This window comes from Nycticebus coucang, chromosome 6 (genome assembly GCF_027406575.1).
Source record: "Nycticebus coucang isolate mNycCou1 chromosome 6, mNycCou1.pri, whole genome shotgun sequence".
Classification (NCBI taxonomy): domain Eukaryota; kingdom Metazoa; phylum Chordata; class Mammalia; order Primates; family Lorisidae; genus Nycticebus; species Nycticebus coucang.
This window is the reverse complement of record NC_069785.1, coordinates 116,039,439-116,049,603: the sequence shown is the minus strand read 5'-3', so window position 1 is coordinate 116,049,603 and position 10,165 is coordinate 116,039,439. Positions and strand designations below refer to the sequence as shown.

At 55.4% G+C, this 10,165-nt stretch overlaps 1 long non-coding RNA gene across 1 annotated transcript; it reads right to left on the bottom strand.

The window, feature by feature from the left end:
• Nucleotides 1-4,525: 4,525 nt before the first annotated feature.
• LOC128589268 (uncharacterized) lies at nucleotides 4,526-6,250 on the bottom strand. Its single transcript, XR_008380877.1, has 3 exons — nucleotides 6,119-6,250; nucleotides 5,410-5,584; nucleotides 4,526-4,909 (listed from the first exon to the last, which is right to left on the bottom strand). It is a non-coding gene; the product is annotated as an uncharacterized LOC128589268 (long non-coding RNA).
• Nucleotides 6,251-10,165: the final 3,915 nt, after the last annotated feature.

Genomic DNA, 10,165 nt, shown 5'->3' with positions numbered 1-10,165 from the left:
GGAGAGGTTGGGGGTTGGTTAAACACCACCCTGAAGTCTGTCCAGGCTCAGAATGCGACATCCCTGACCAGAGAGGCTCTCTGTAAAGACTGCATTTGCTTCCTTTGGGCCCAGCTTAGCATTTTGAATTCAAAAGAGAAGAAAAACTGGTAACTTTGGAAGAAGTGAGTGAGAATTGAGTGGCAGCAGACCTTTTGAGAAGCTCAGAAGCTTCCAGGAAAAGGGGACTCCATTTCTCAAGTACCTGCCAGGGAATCTGAGCTAAGAACTCCATGTAAGTTATATTTTACTTGGTCCTACAACTAAAGGTACAAAAAGATGGTAAAACAGTGGCAGAGGGAGGTTAGTAATTTGCCAAAGATCAAGAAGTTAATAAACTGTGAGGCAGGTCTTCGAGCTCAAGTCAGTTCTAACCCCAAACTTTGTTGTTGTTTTCCAGATTATGGGCACAATGACGTTTCTAGAAAGACTGAATTTCTGCCCTTCCTTGTTTCAGGACTGTGAGGGAGTTGAGCTGGCTGGCTGGGCTCCTTTCCTCTGCTTAGCAGGAAGTTAAAGGCTGTTGCAGAATAAAGTGAGAAGGGACCGAGAACCCAGAAGCAGGCTTTGGGACTAACCGTGCAGCTCACTCACTAGAGGACCCAGGTGGGCAGTCACTTAACTCTCTGAGTCTCAGGTTCCCCGCTTGAAAATGGATGTCATAGCGTCCAACCTGCTAGGGCATTTGGTGAGCCTGTATAATAAGAGAATGTACACCTTATGGAGACCAGAGATTGAGGGGGTCAGGGGGCTCAGGGCACGAAGTCCTCGGGCTCCTTCTGTTGCCTTGGCCAGGTGTGTGCACGGTCAGTGAGGTGGCAGTCCTGTCTCTGGACTTACAGGCTGAGGGGCACAGAAGCACCAGGTCATCATGTGCCTGGGATTTGGGGGCACGAGAGACATTGCCACAGGTCAACCTGTACCTATCCTGCTGCCGTTGACTTCAGTGCCACCTGCTGCCTCCAGTTGTCTCTGTAGTCTCCAGGCCCACTGCAGGGCATGGTGCAGACTCAAGGCCAGGGCCTGCCTCATGTCCTTCATGGTGGCATCTAGAGACCCACGAACCCCTGATCTTGCACTCTCTTGGCTTTGCTGGAGTGCTGCAATCACTTGCCTCTGGGCCACCAATCACTTGCCTCTGGGCCACCATCACTTGCCTCTGGCATCCAACAGGGCCTGTGACCCTCCCATATGGGGCAATATCCAGCCCTCCTGCCAGGAAGCCCTTTGGAGCCGGACCATCTTCCCACTCAGTGGCTCCACAAAGCTGTCACCAGGTAGCATGAGGTTCCCCGAGGCATCTCGCAGCCCTCCCAGAGCAAGCACCTCACCTAGAAGCAAGAAACCCAGAGGGCTAGATGGGAAAAGGACCCAACAGGGATGCAGGCAGGTGAGGCCACGTGAGAAGTGGGGCATGAGGGTGGAGTGAGCTGCAAGGAAGAAGAAAGGGGGTCAGGGAGAGGCAGAGCCTGGAGCACAGCGGTGCCAGGAGGAGGAATGGGCCTCCTTGCCTGAAAAGCATCCATTTACTTAGACTGTAGCGCCACCTTGCTTCTTTTGCCCTTCCCAGGGGCACCGGGTGGAGATGGGGCTGGGGAGCGGGAAGCTGAGAGGAGAGGCAAGTTTGAGGTGAGAGTGGGGTGAGCATGAAGGGTGGAACCATGGGGGTGGGCAGAGTGGGCAGCCCGGACCAGGATACAGAGAGTGCAGGGGGGTGAGAGGGTGGCGTTGGAAAGGCCGGGAGGGGTGGGAGACAGCCCCGAGGGCTGTCAAGGAGACCTGTGTTTTCACCCAGCCCGACTCCCAGGATTGGTGAGATGCCGCCTGTGGCTGGATCCTCCATGGGGCCCCCTATCTCCCAAGGGGCTAAGGTCTTGGTGAGGGGGTTACAATAAGTCCCCCCAAGAGTGAGCCACTGCCTGGTTTGTGGGTGCAGGGTCATAGGCGGCACAGGCACCTCAATGCCAGTGCCCGGGTCTGTCACGAGAGCCCCGAGCTGGGATGATCGTCTTGGTTGCAGGACAGGCAGATGCGTGGCTGGGGGGCAGCCTGTGGCGGGACAGGTTGGGTAGGGCACATGGGGCAGGATGGCAGCTTCTGACGTTCCGATATCACCTGTACAGGGAGACAGGGAAGTACTGGCACCTCTTACAGGCCGGACCAGGGGCAGACAAGGCCTTGGGCACCAGCTTTCGTTCGTGGACAGCTCTCCCCATCCCAGCCCCCTCTGTCCCCAGCAAGAACATTAGACGAGGAGGGTGAGAGATGACACCAAACCCTGCTGTCCGAGGACAGAGCCCCACTGACCATGCTGTGCTTGTTGGGGCCAGGGTCTCACCGGCATTAGAGTCAGCAGTGGGCACCTGGGTGGCACTCAGCAGGTCATATCCCAGGTGTCCCGCCTCAGGCAGCACCCGCCCCGTGTCAGGGTGGATGAAGTAGCCAGGGGGTATGGGCCCTGCGTGGCCACTGGCTGGGAGCATCAAGCAGCTGGGGCCAGGGACCATCAGCTTGGTGACGGGATTCCCACTGATGTCATCAGCACCTCCATGGGGCCAGCTGCCGCTGCAGGAAAGCCAATATCACTTGCTCACCCCTGGGCAGAGGGGCAAGCTGGGAGCAATCTTGGCTGGAGACTGGAAGTTGCTGGTGAGACTGCCTCCCAACCCCCTACAGGGGTGGCTGCCCCTAGGGTGGTGCTTCTTCTTTTTGCTGAGTCCCAGGCAGGATTTCGTATTTGGGACATGCCACCGTGATACCATGTTGCAGGATGGCAGACAGGAAGGACCTTAGGAAATGGTGGTGACAACCTCTGGGGTGATGAGATGGAGCTGGGGGATCCCCCAGGACTCAGCATACCTGCACATCCCCAGAGGCTGGTGCAGCATTTCCCACACCTGGCTGTTTGCATGCATCTGCCAGGCTTTGACTTTCAGGAAGTGCTGCCTTATCTCCAACTTGGAGTTTGGTTTCCTCCTCAGCCCTTCCCTTCTGGAGGCTCCCTCTTCTTTTGTGCAGAGCAGTGAGCAGGATGCCCCTCCCAATCTCGGCAGTACCCACGTTGTTGTTTTGCCATTCTCTGTGCCCCTCCCCCACAGGGTGTCTTGGGGGTGGCACTGGAGTTGCCCTGAATGTGAGGCCAGGTTCCTGGAGGGCCCTGGCTGAGGCCAAGCGGAGCTTACCTGGCTGCAGCAGCTCTGCCCCAGTGCCAGTGCCCAGGAAGCCCCAGGCCTTCAGGCGGTGGCCCTCCTGCAGCACTGCCTGGGATAGGTGGCCCAGCACAGTGTCCAGCAGGGGAATCTCCCTGCAGGGGCAATTCGAAGATGCTTTGGTGTGGCCAGCTCTGGGACCCCATGAAGCTATGCTCTCTCATACCCTGTTCATACTCATTGAACCTGACCCGGCTTGACCAGCTACACACCCTTCTGCGTGCTGCCCAGCCTGAAGGGCCTTCTCTGGCCTGGAGCCTGTCGCTGTCTTCAGCAGCCTCTGAGCCTCTGCCAGCGCTGAGTAGAAAGAGGCCCACTGCTCCTGCATGGCGCAGAAGTTTTGGTGAAGGAGCTTCAGCTGGTGATGGAGGCTTGCTGTGTACTCACCTGCCAGAAGCCCTCTCCGCCTGGCCTCCTCCTCTGCGGCCTTGGCAGCCTCTTTGGCAGCCTGGGTCAGAGACAGCCTTACCTGTACCTACAGGGCCTGCAGCATCCCCTATAAATTCGGGGGTGGCTCTTACAGGCTATAGCTACAGTGGCAAGGGGGCTGGGGATATTCCAGGGATGGTGGGGGCTGTAGTAAACCCTGGGGCCAGGGAGCTCAGACGGGCCTAAAAGGAGGGACTCTGGGCTCCAGTGTGGGGACAGAGTCCCATTTGGCACAGGGACCAGATGTGAAAGCAAGAGAAAATCCAGACCTGCTGCAACTGCCCGTGGGTGCTCCCCGGAAGCTGGCCAGCAGTGGCCGGGGTGCAACGCCGAGCAGCCCACAGCAGCCTCAGAGAGCAAGCCTTGTTCAGGAGTTTGAGGTAGAGGAGCTTGAGCTGCAAGAGAGGGTGGATTTAGCCTGTGAACTGTCCCCAGAGCCTCCCAGCCCTTCACTGCTGTGATCACAGCACCCTCTGCTGCCAACAGCTGGAGACAGAGGCTCAGAGAGCCAAGCTCCTGAGACGCCAGAAGGCAGGAATGAAGGCAGGCCAGCCCAGCTAGGCCCCGCACGTCCCTGCACACATGCTCTGCTTGGGGAACCCTGACCCAGTGTTGATGCTCGAACTTCAAGTGTATTCTTATTCTGCGTCCAATGCTGGTCACCTGCTGGCATAAGTTTGTTCACTCAGTTGGGCTGCCAAGGTCTGTGCATGGAGAACTGAGACTCCAGAGGACCTCAGTGGGGTTCCTACCAGTGGTCTGAAGCCCTAGTCCTAAATGTAATCTGGATTCTTCCTTTACTACCCTCGCTGCCCCTACACTTTTGTTTCCCCCTCTGATTCCTTACTTACAGACCAAGCATTTCTCTAGCTCCATGTACCATAACAATTCTCTCGGAGATGCCTCTATTTCTAGCCCCACTTGTCTCTCCAGCCTTGGGTGGAAGCACTGTCCAGAGTTACCCCTCCTTGGCCTGGCTGTGTTTGGTAGTCACCGACAGAGACAGCCTGAGCAGGGTCCTGAAGAAGGCTTCCGTGTTGAAGCACTTCAGGTCTACCCGCTGGTCAGCCTCCCAGCTCCCACCTGCAGGGGGAGGAAGCAGGAACGTCTTCCTGGACTGCGAATATGAGCTTCCCTACAAATCTCCGCTGTATCCTCTTCCTTCAGATCCTCAACAGTCTAGACACGGTCTTGCCACTGAAAGTGTGACTCTTGGGAGAGCAGCAGCAGTCCTGTTGAGAAAGTTGTTAGAAATGCAGAAACTCAGGCCCCATCTTGGACCTACCAAGTCAGAAGATCCACAGGTAACCCATACACACGTTAACATTCTCAAAGCCCAGACTCATTCCAGTGTTGCTGTCTGAGGCCCGTATCCTGAGCAGCCAGGGTAGCAGGTGAAAACCTGACAAAGTGAAAAGCATGGCCTACAATATGTTCTGCAACTTACTCCCTGGGGAGTACTGGCCACTGCTTAATTTGGACACTTTGTACATGGTTATATTATTTTTCTTTTCAAAATTTTATATTTAGTTGTCTCTTTCCCCCCCTATGCTGTGTACTCCAGTGCTTGGCGGAGTCTGACATGTAGTAGCCACTCAAGTCTTACTGAGCAAATGAGAGAATAAAGGGAAGCGGATGAGCAGTGAGCAGCCTGGGAAGATGAAATCAGGAGGCAGGAGCTGGCCAGTGGAGTTTGGGGTATCTCTGGGATCCCAGCGCAGACTTCACTCACCAGGACCTCCTTCATCCTTGGGGCTGTCAGAGTGTGGGCGTGACTGGCCTCTCCTCACTGAGGTCAAGCCAGTCCTTGGGGAAATGTAGGTGTCGAGGTTGTGCCCTTGCTGGTGTCTCCTGAAGGCCGGGTGGGGAGCAGTTTTCCGAGCCCAGCTCAGGCTGTGACACTGAACCTGTAGGGCACATAATGGGGTGGTGGGAAGAAAAGGGGTTCTTGAGGCAGAAGCATTCTCTCGAAGACTCTGAAAGGAATTATGTCCTGGCTCAGCTGTGGTCAGGGGCACCTCAACCTCTATTGCCTGGGCTGTTCTAAGGGCCTCGTTTTCCGTGGCTTTTCGGTCTCATTCCATCTATGTCCTCTTCGCTGTTGCTCGAGCAAAAATAAAAGTCTGATCAGTTTTTCTCACTTGCTCGAAATTCTTATCCCCTGATTAGAGGGTAAAGTCCAAACTTCTTGTAGGTCTTCTTGAAGACATTTCCGCAATTTCGTCCCTCTCCAAGTTCCAGTCTCCTCCTTTCCTTACCCTGAGCTCCCATAGAGGGGGGCGTGTTTGGATCCCAGCACAGGTGAGTACTGTTTTGTGCCTGACTGCTGTGCTCATAATTCTCCATCACCCCTCCCAGTGCTCTCCCCCTCCCCCCAGCTCACCCCTCCCAGTATTCATCCCCTTCCCGGTGCTCCCCTCCCCTCCCCCCAGCTTACCTACCCTCTTGTCACACAGGGCCCATGTTCTTAGACTCTTCTATTTCAAGCCTCTCTTCCGGAAAGTTTGTCCTGACCCTCTAAGGAGAATAGTTAATTCCTGCCTTTGTGTGGCCCTGGCACCCTGGACACGCTTTGTTCCATAATATCTGCTGACATCTATTTGTTTCCTGGTCTGTATTCTCCCTGAGACCTGAGGCTGTTCCTTCCACATCTCTGCATCTTAGCAACTATTATAAAGCCTGTTGCAGACAGGGCCTGAAAGACCCATTAACAGGGGGACTGGAGAGATGGTCTTGCAGGGTGGTTGAGATGTCATGTGTCCAGCTTTGCTCACCAGCAGAAGCGAGCAGAGCCCCAAGAGCAGCACAATCTCCCCCTGGACTCCTGGCCAGTCAGGCCTCCTCAGGAGCCGGCGGAACTTGGCGATGACAGTTTGGATAAGATACTTGGGAGTCGTGGAGGTGAAGGGCCCTTCTCCAGAGCACAGGCCGCCAGGCAGGAGGGTGCGGAGGTACTGGGTAGAGAGAAGTCTGTTCAGTCTTTGTCCCATGTCTGGGAGAGACTGGCCAGGGGACAGAGTGGGAACCCAGTCCTGTCAACACTAAACCAGTTGTCCAGACCATTGTGCACACCTGGGGGCTGGGGGGCGGGATCTGGGTTTTCCTGGGAAGCTCATTCATATCAGGTGACTCTCTGGAAGAGCTGTCTGCATGTTCCAGGGCTGGGTCAGCACAACCCCTTAGATGTTGTGCTGCCAGGCTGAGACACTAAATGCTGTATGTGGCCCAGACAGCACACTTGGGTCAGTGACAACATAACATGTAGGTCACAGGGACAAAACTGTCTGCAGGTGGACTCGGGATATGGAGAGGGAAAGACAAAGTGGAGGGCTGGGAGGGATGGCCAGAGGTCCTAGGCCAGCCCGTGTGCCCCTGTCGCCCCTGAATACATGTGTGTGCCCATCCTTCCAATCTTCCTCCTTGTCTACATTTTGTGGGTTACTCTGGAGTGAACCTTGGAATCCCCAGAGTCATGTGTTAGGATCATGGGATCCTGACACTTTGAGGGGGGTGCTTCCTTGTAGATCTGTCTGTGGTGCTTATGAGGGAGGATTTTGTAAAGAGGGGGGAAATGTAGGGATGTCTTCATCAGGGGAAATCATCACAGACAAACCATCTTGCGATGCCAGTTGCTGCTCAGGTGGAAGACGTAGACCCCAGGCTGCTGGGACTGCTGCAGGAAGAGAATGAGGCTTTGCTCATGGCGCTGGGCCCTCTCAGCCAGGGCCCGGAAGTGCCCCCAGTCAAACTGCTCCAGTGTGTTATAGAAGTGGCTCCTGGAAAGAGAGGCAGGAGGACGTGTGTGGACTCCCTGAAGCAGTGGCTGAGGCCAGAGCACGTCCCCTCCAGGGCCTCCGTGAGACGGAGGCTGTGACCCCTGGACACTCACCGGTCATACTTAAGGTAAAGCTATTGAGTCACCAGGAAGGCCAGGATATCGTTGATTTGGAGGCAGACTGTGGAGTTTCGGATGCCTGGCTCTGGGGGGCAACTGGTTCCCAAGAGGTGTAGAGTTAAGGCCCAATGACCAAAAGGAGGTCAGATGCCCTTCTCACTGCTTCCCTAGTAAGAACAGAGCAGGAGGAAGAAAGAGCTGCCACTCTCCTGATGGGTTTGTGCTGGGGCCTGAGAGGGGCAAGGGAGGAAAGGAGGGCAAAGGCTGTGGTGCTCACGTGGGTCCTGGTCTGGGTGCCTGGGGTCCCTGAACGGCAGGCCCAGTGAGTGCAGTAGCTTACGACCTGGTCTGGTCAGGCCCAGGAAGCCACACCCTGGGAGAGACAGGGATGTCCTTGAGCCTGCAGGGCCTGGGCCAGAGGTTTGCCTAGTGCATGGACTCAGAAGCTGTCCGGCCCCGATTTGCACATTTTCAGCCTTGTGAAAAATGGAGGGGTCAGGATTCACGTGCACTTCTCGGGGAGCCCTCCCTGAGGGGAGGTGTTTTCCCATCACCCCTCAGCTTCTGCTCTTGGGCCAAAGAGTATGCCATGGTCATGGCCACGCTTGCACATGTGCAGTGCTGAGCCACAGGCCTCCCTGTGGCCTTCCTCTGGCCACTCCATTACCATCTATCCTGACCACATACAGAGGGACAGACTTCTCCCCTTGGCCCAAGTTGCGGGGATGGCCCACAGCACGTGGCGAGGAAGCCCTGTTGGGAAGGTAAATATCCTGGAAACGAACAGAGCCAGTGTCGGGTCTTCCCTCAAGACATAGGGAGTCACACACTCACCCAGCAGAGAGGTAGGGAGAACAGGGGCCTTCCCTGGGCTCTGAGTGTCCTGAGAGGAGTGGGGCGGCAGTGGGGGTAGTTGTCAGAACCCCCTGGGTTAGGGGCATCCTGGATCTCTTGGACAGTTTCCTTCCTCTTTAATGAATGCAATGACCTCTGATTCTTCAAGTTTTATAGGATGAAATTAGACCAACAAAGTGTTTTTCTCTGGTTCTGGAAGCTCTGATGTAGAAGCAGTGGTGCCAGTAACGTGGGTTAGTGCGCAGCAGCCCCTGGACCCTGCACACAAGCCTGTCCTACTGTGGGAGTAGAGTCACAGGCCCTGGCTCAGCGAGGGGGTGGCCTTAGGCACTGTACCTGACTCTCAGTGCTGTCAGCAGCGGAAATCTGTGGGATGCCCTCAAGACAGCTGAGCTGCAGGGCGTGTCTCTGTTGCTCTGAGCACAGAGGGCCGCACATTCCACTTGAGTGTTGTCCCCAGCACAGCCAGAGCCCTAGGCCCGTGTAATAGCCTTGGGCATCTTCCGGGGTGGCACACACCTGCACAGAGACTCAGACTCCTTGGGGACACCTCCCTGGTGGGGTTTCTGCCTAGTTCTCTCTCACTTCTTTTGGGAACTGCCTCAGACTACGGAATTCAGGCCTTCATGTTCCCAGGGAAGGGCTGATCAAGCCCAGTAGCTGGGGGTTTGGACTTTGCAAGGGGAAGGTGGAGGGGCAGGCGGGGAAGGGCGTGGTTTACAGGCAGCCTCCTGCCTCGCGGGCACAGTGGTCATTCCACTGCTCCTTGGTCAAACACAGCCCTTCCTGGTTCCAGCTGGCCCCATCCTGGCAGCGCTTGTGCTCCTGCTGGACACAGCCTGTTGGCTCCCCAGCGTCTCCGTAGCCTGGGAGGCAGGGGCAGCGACTGTCACTGGGCTGGGGTGGGGAGGAGAGGCAGGAATGCGCTTTCAGGTTGGCTGGTTAATATTTGGTTGTGGTGAAACACACACAACACTTTGCTCTCTCAGACAAGGGCAGGGAGAAGGAGAAGAGAGTCATCAACAGGGCTGGAGAGGGGAGAGGTCAGAGGGGAGGACGATGGCGCATGCTGTAAGGGTCCAGCCAGTGCTATCATTCCTGTCAAGAAGAAACAAGAATTTCAGTAAAGGAAGATTTCACATGTACACTTGTTGGTTTACAGAGAAAATCTGCGTTGGAAAGGCTTGGGCCAGGGTGTGTTTTAGGAGTGGTCAAGGCAGAGAATATCATAAAGTCTGTCCTTTTCTTTGAGCTGGTAGCCAGATTTAGCAAATAAAAACATAGAAGTACCCAGGTAGTTTGAATTTGATACACAACGAATACTTTTTTTTTTTTTTTTTTAGCATAAGTTGCCCCATGCAATACCAAGAGAATAATTATCCATTATTTATCTGAAATTCAAGTTTAACTGGATGCCCTGTATTTTATCCGGCAACCTTATCCCCTTGCCAGGTTATACCTGAGCTGAACTTGATTTGCAACAAAGACAGTCCTGGAAATGCAGCCTGCCCGTGCACCCCACTGCCAGAAGACTTACCTGGAACACTCGACCTGGCCCCCGGCAGACACACGTATCCTTGCTCTCCTCCAGCTGGGTGGCCTCTGAGCCACAGGGGAAACAGGCAGCCTGGCCAAGCCAGGGGTTAAAGAATCCCGGAGGGCAGAGTTGGCAGAAGGGGGTGTTGTGGGGACCTCCTTCTGAGAGGAAAGTTCCAGGGGGACAGGAAGGAAGTGCTGA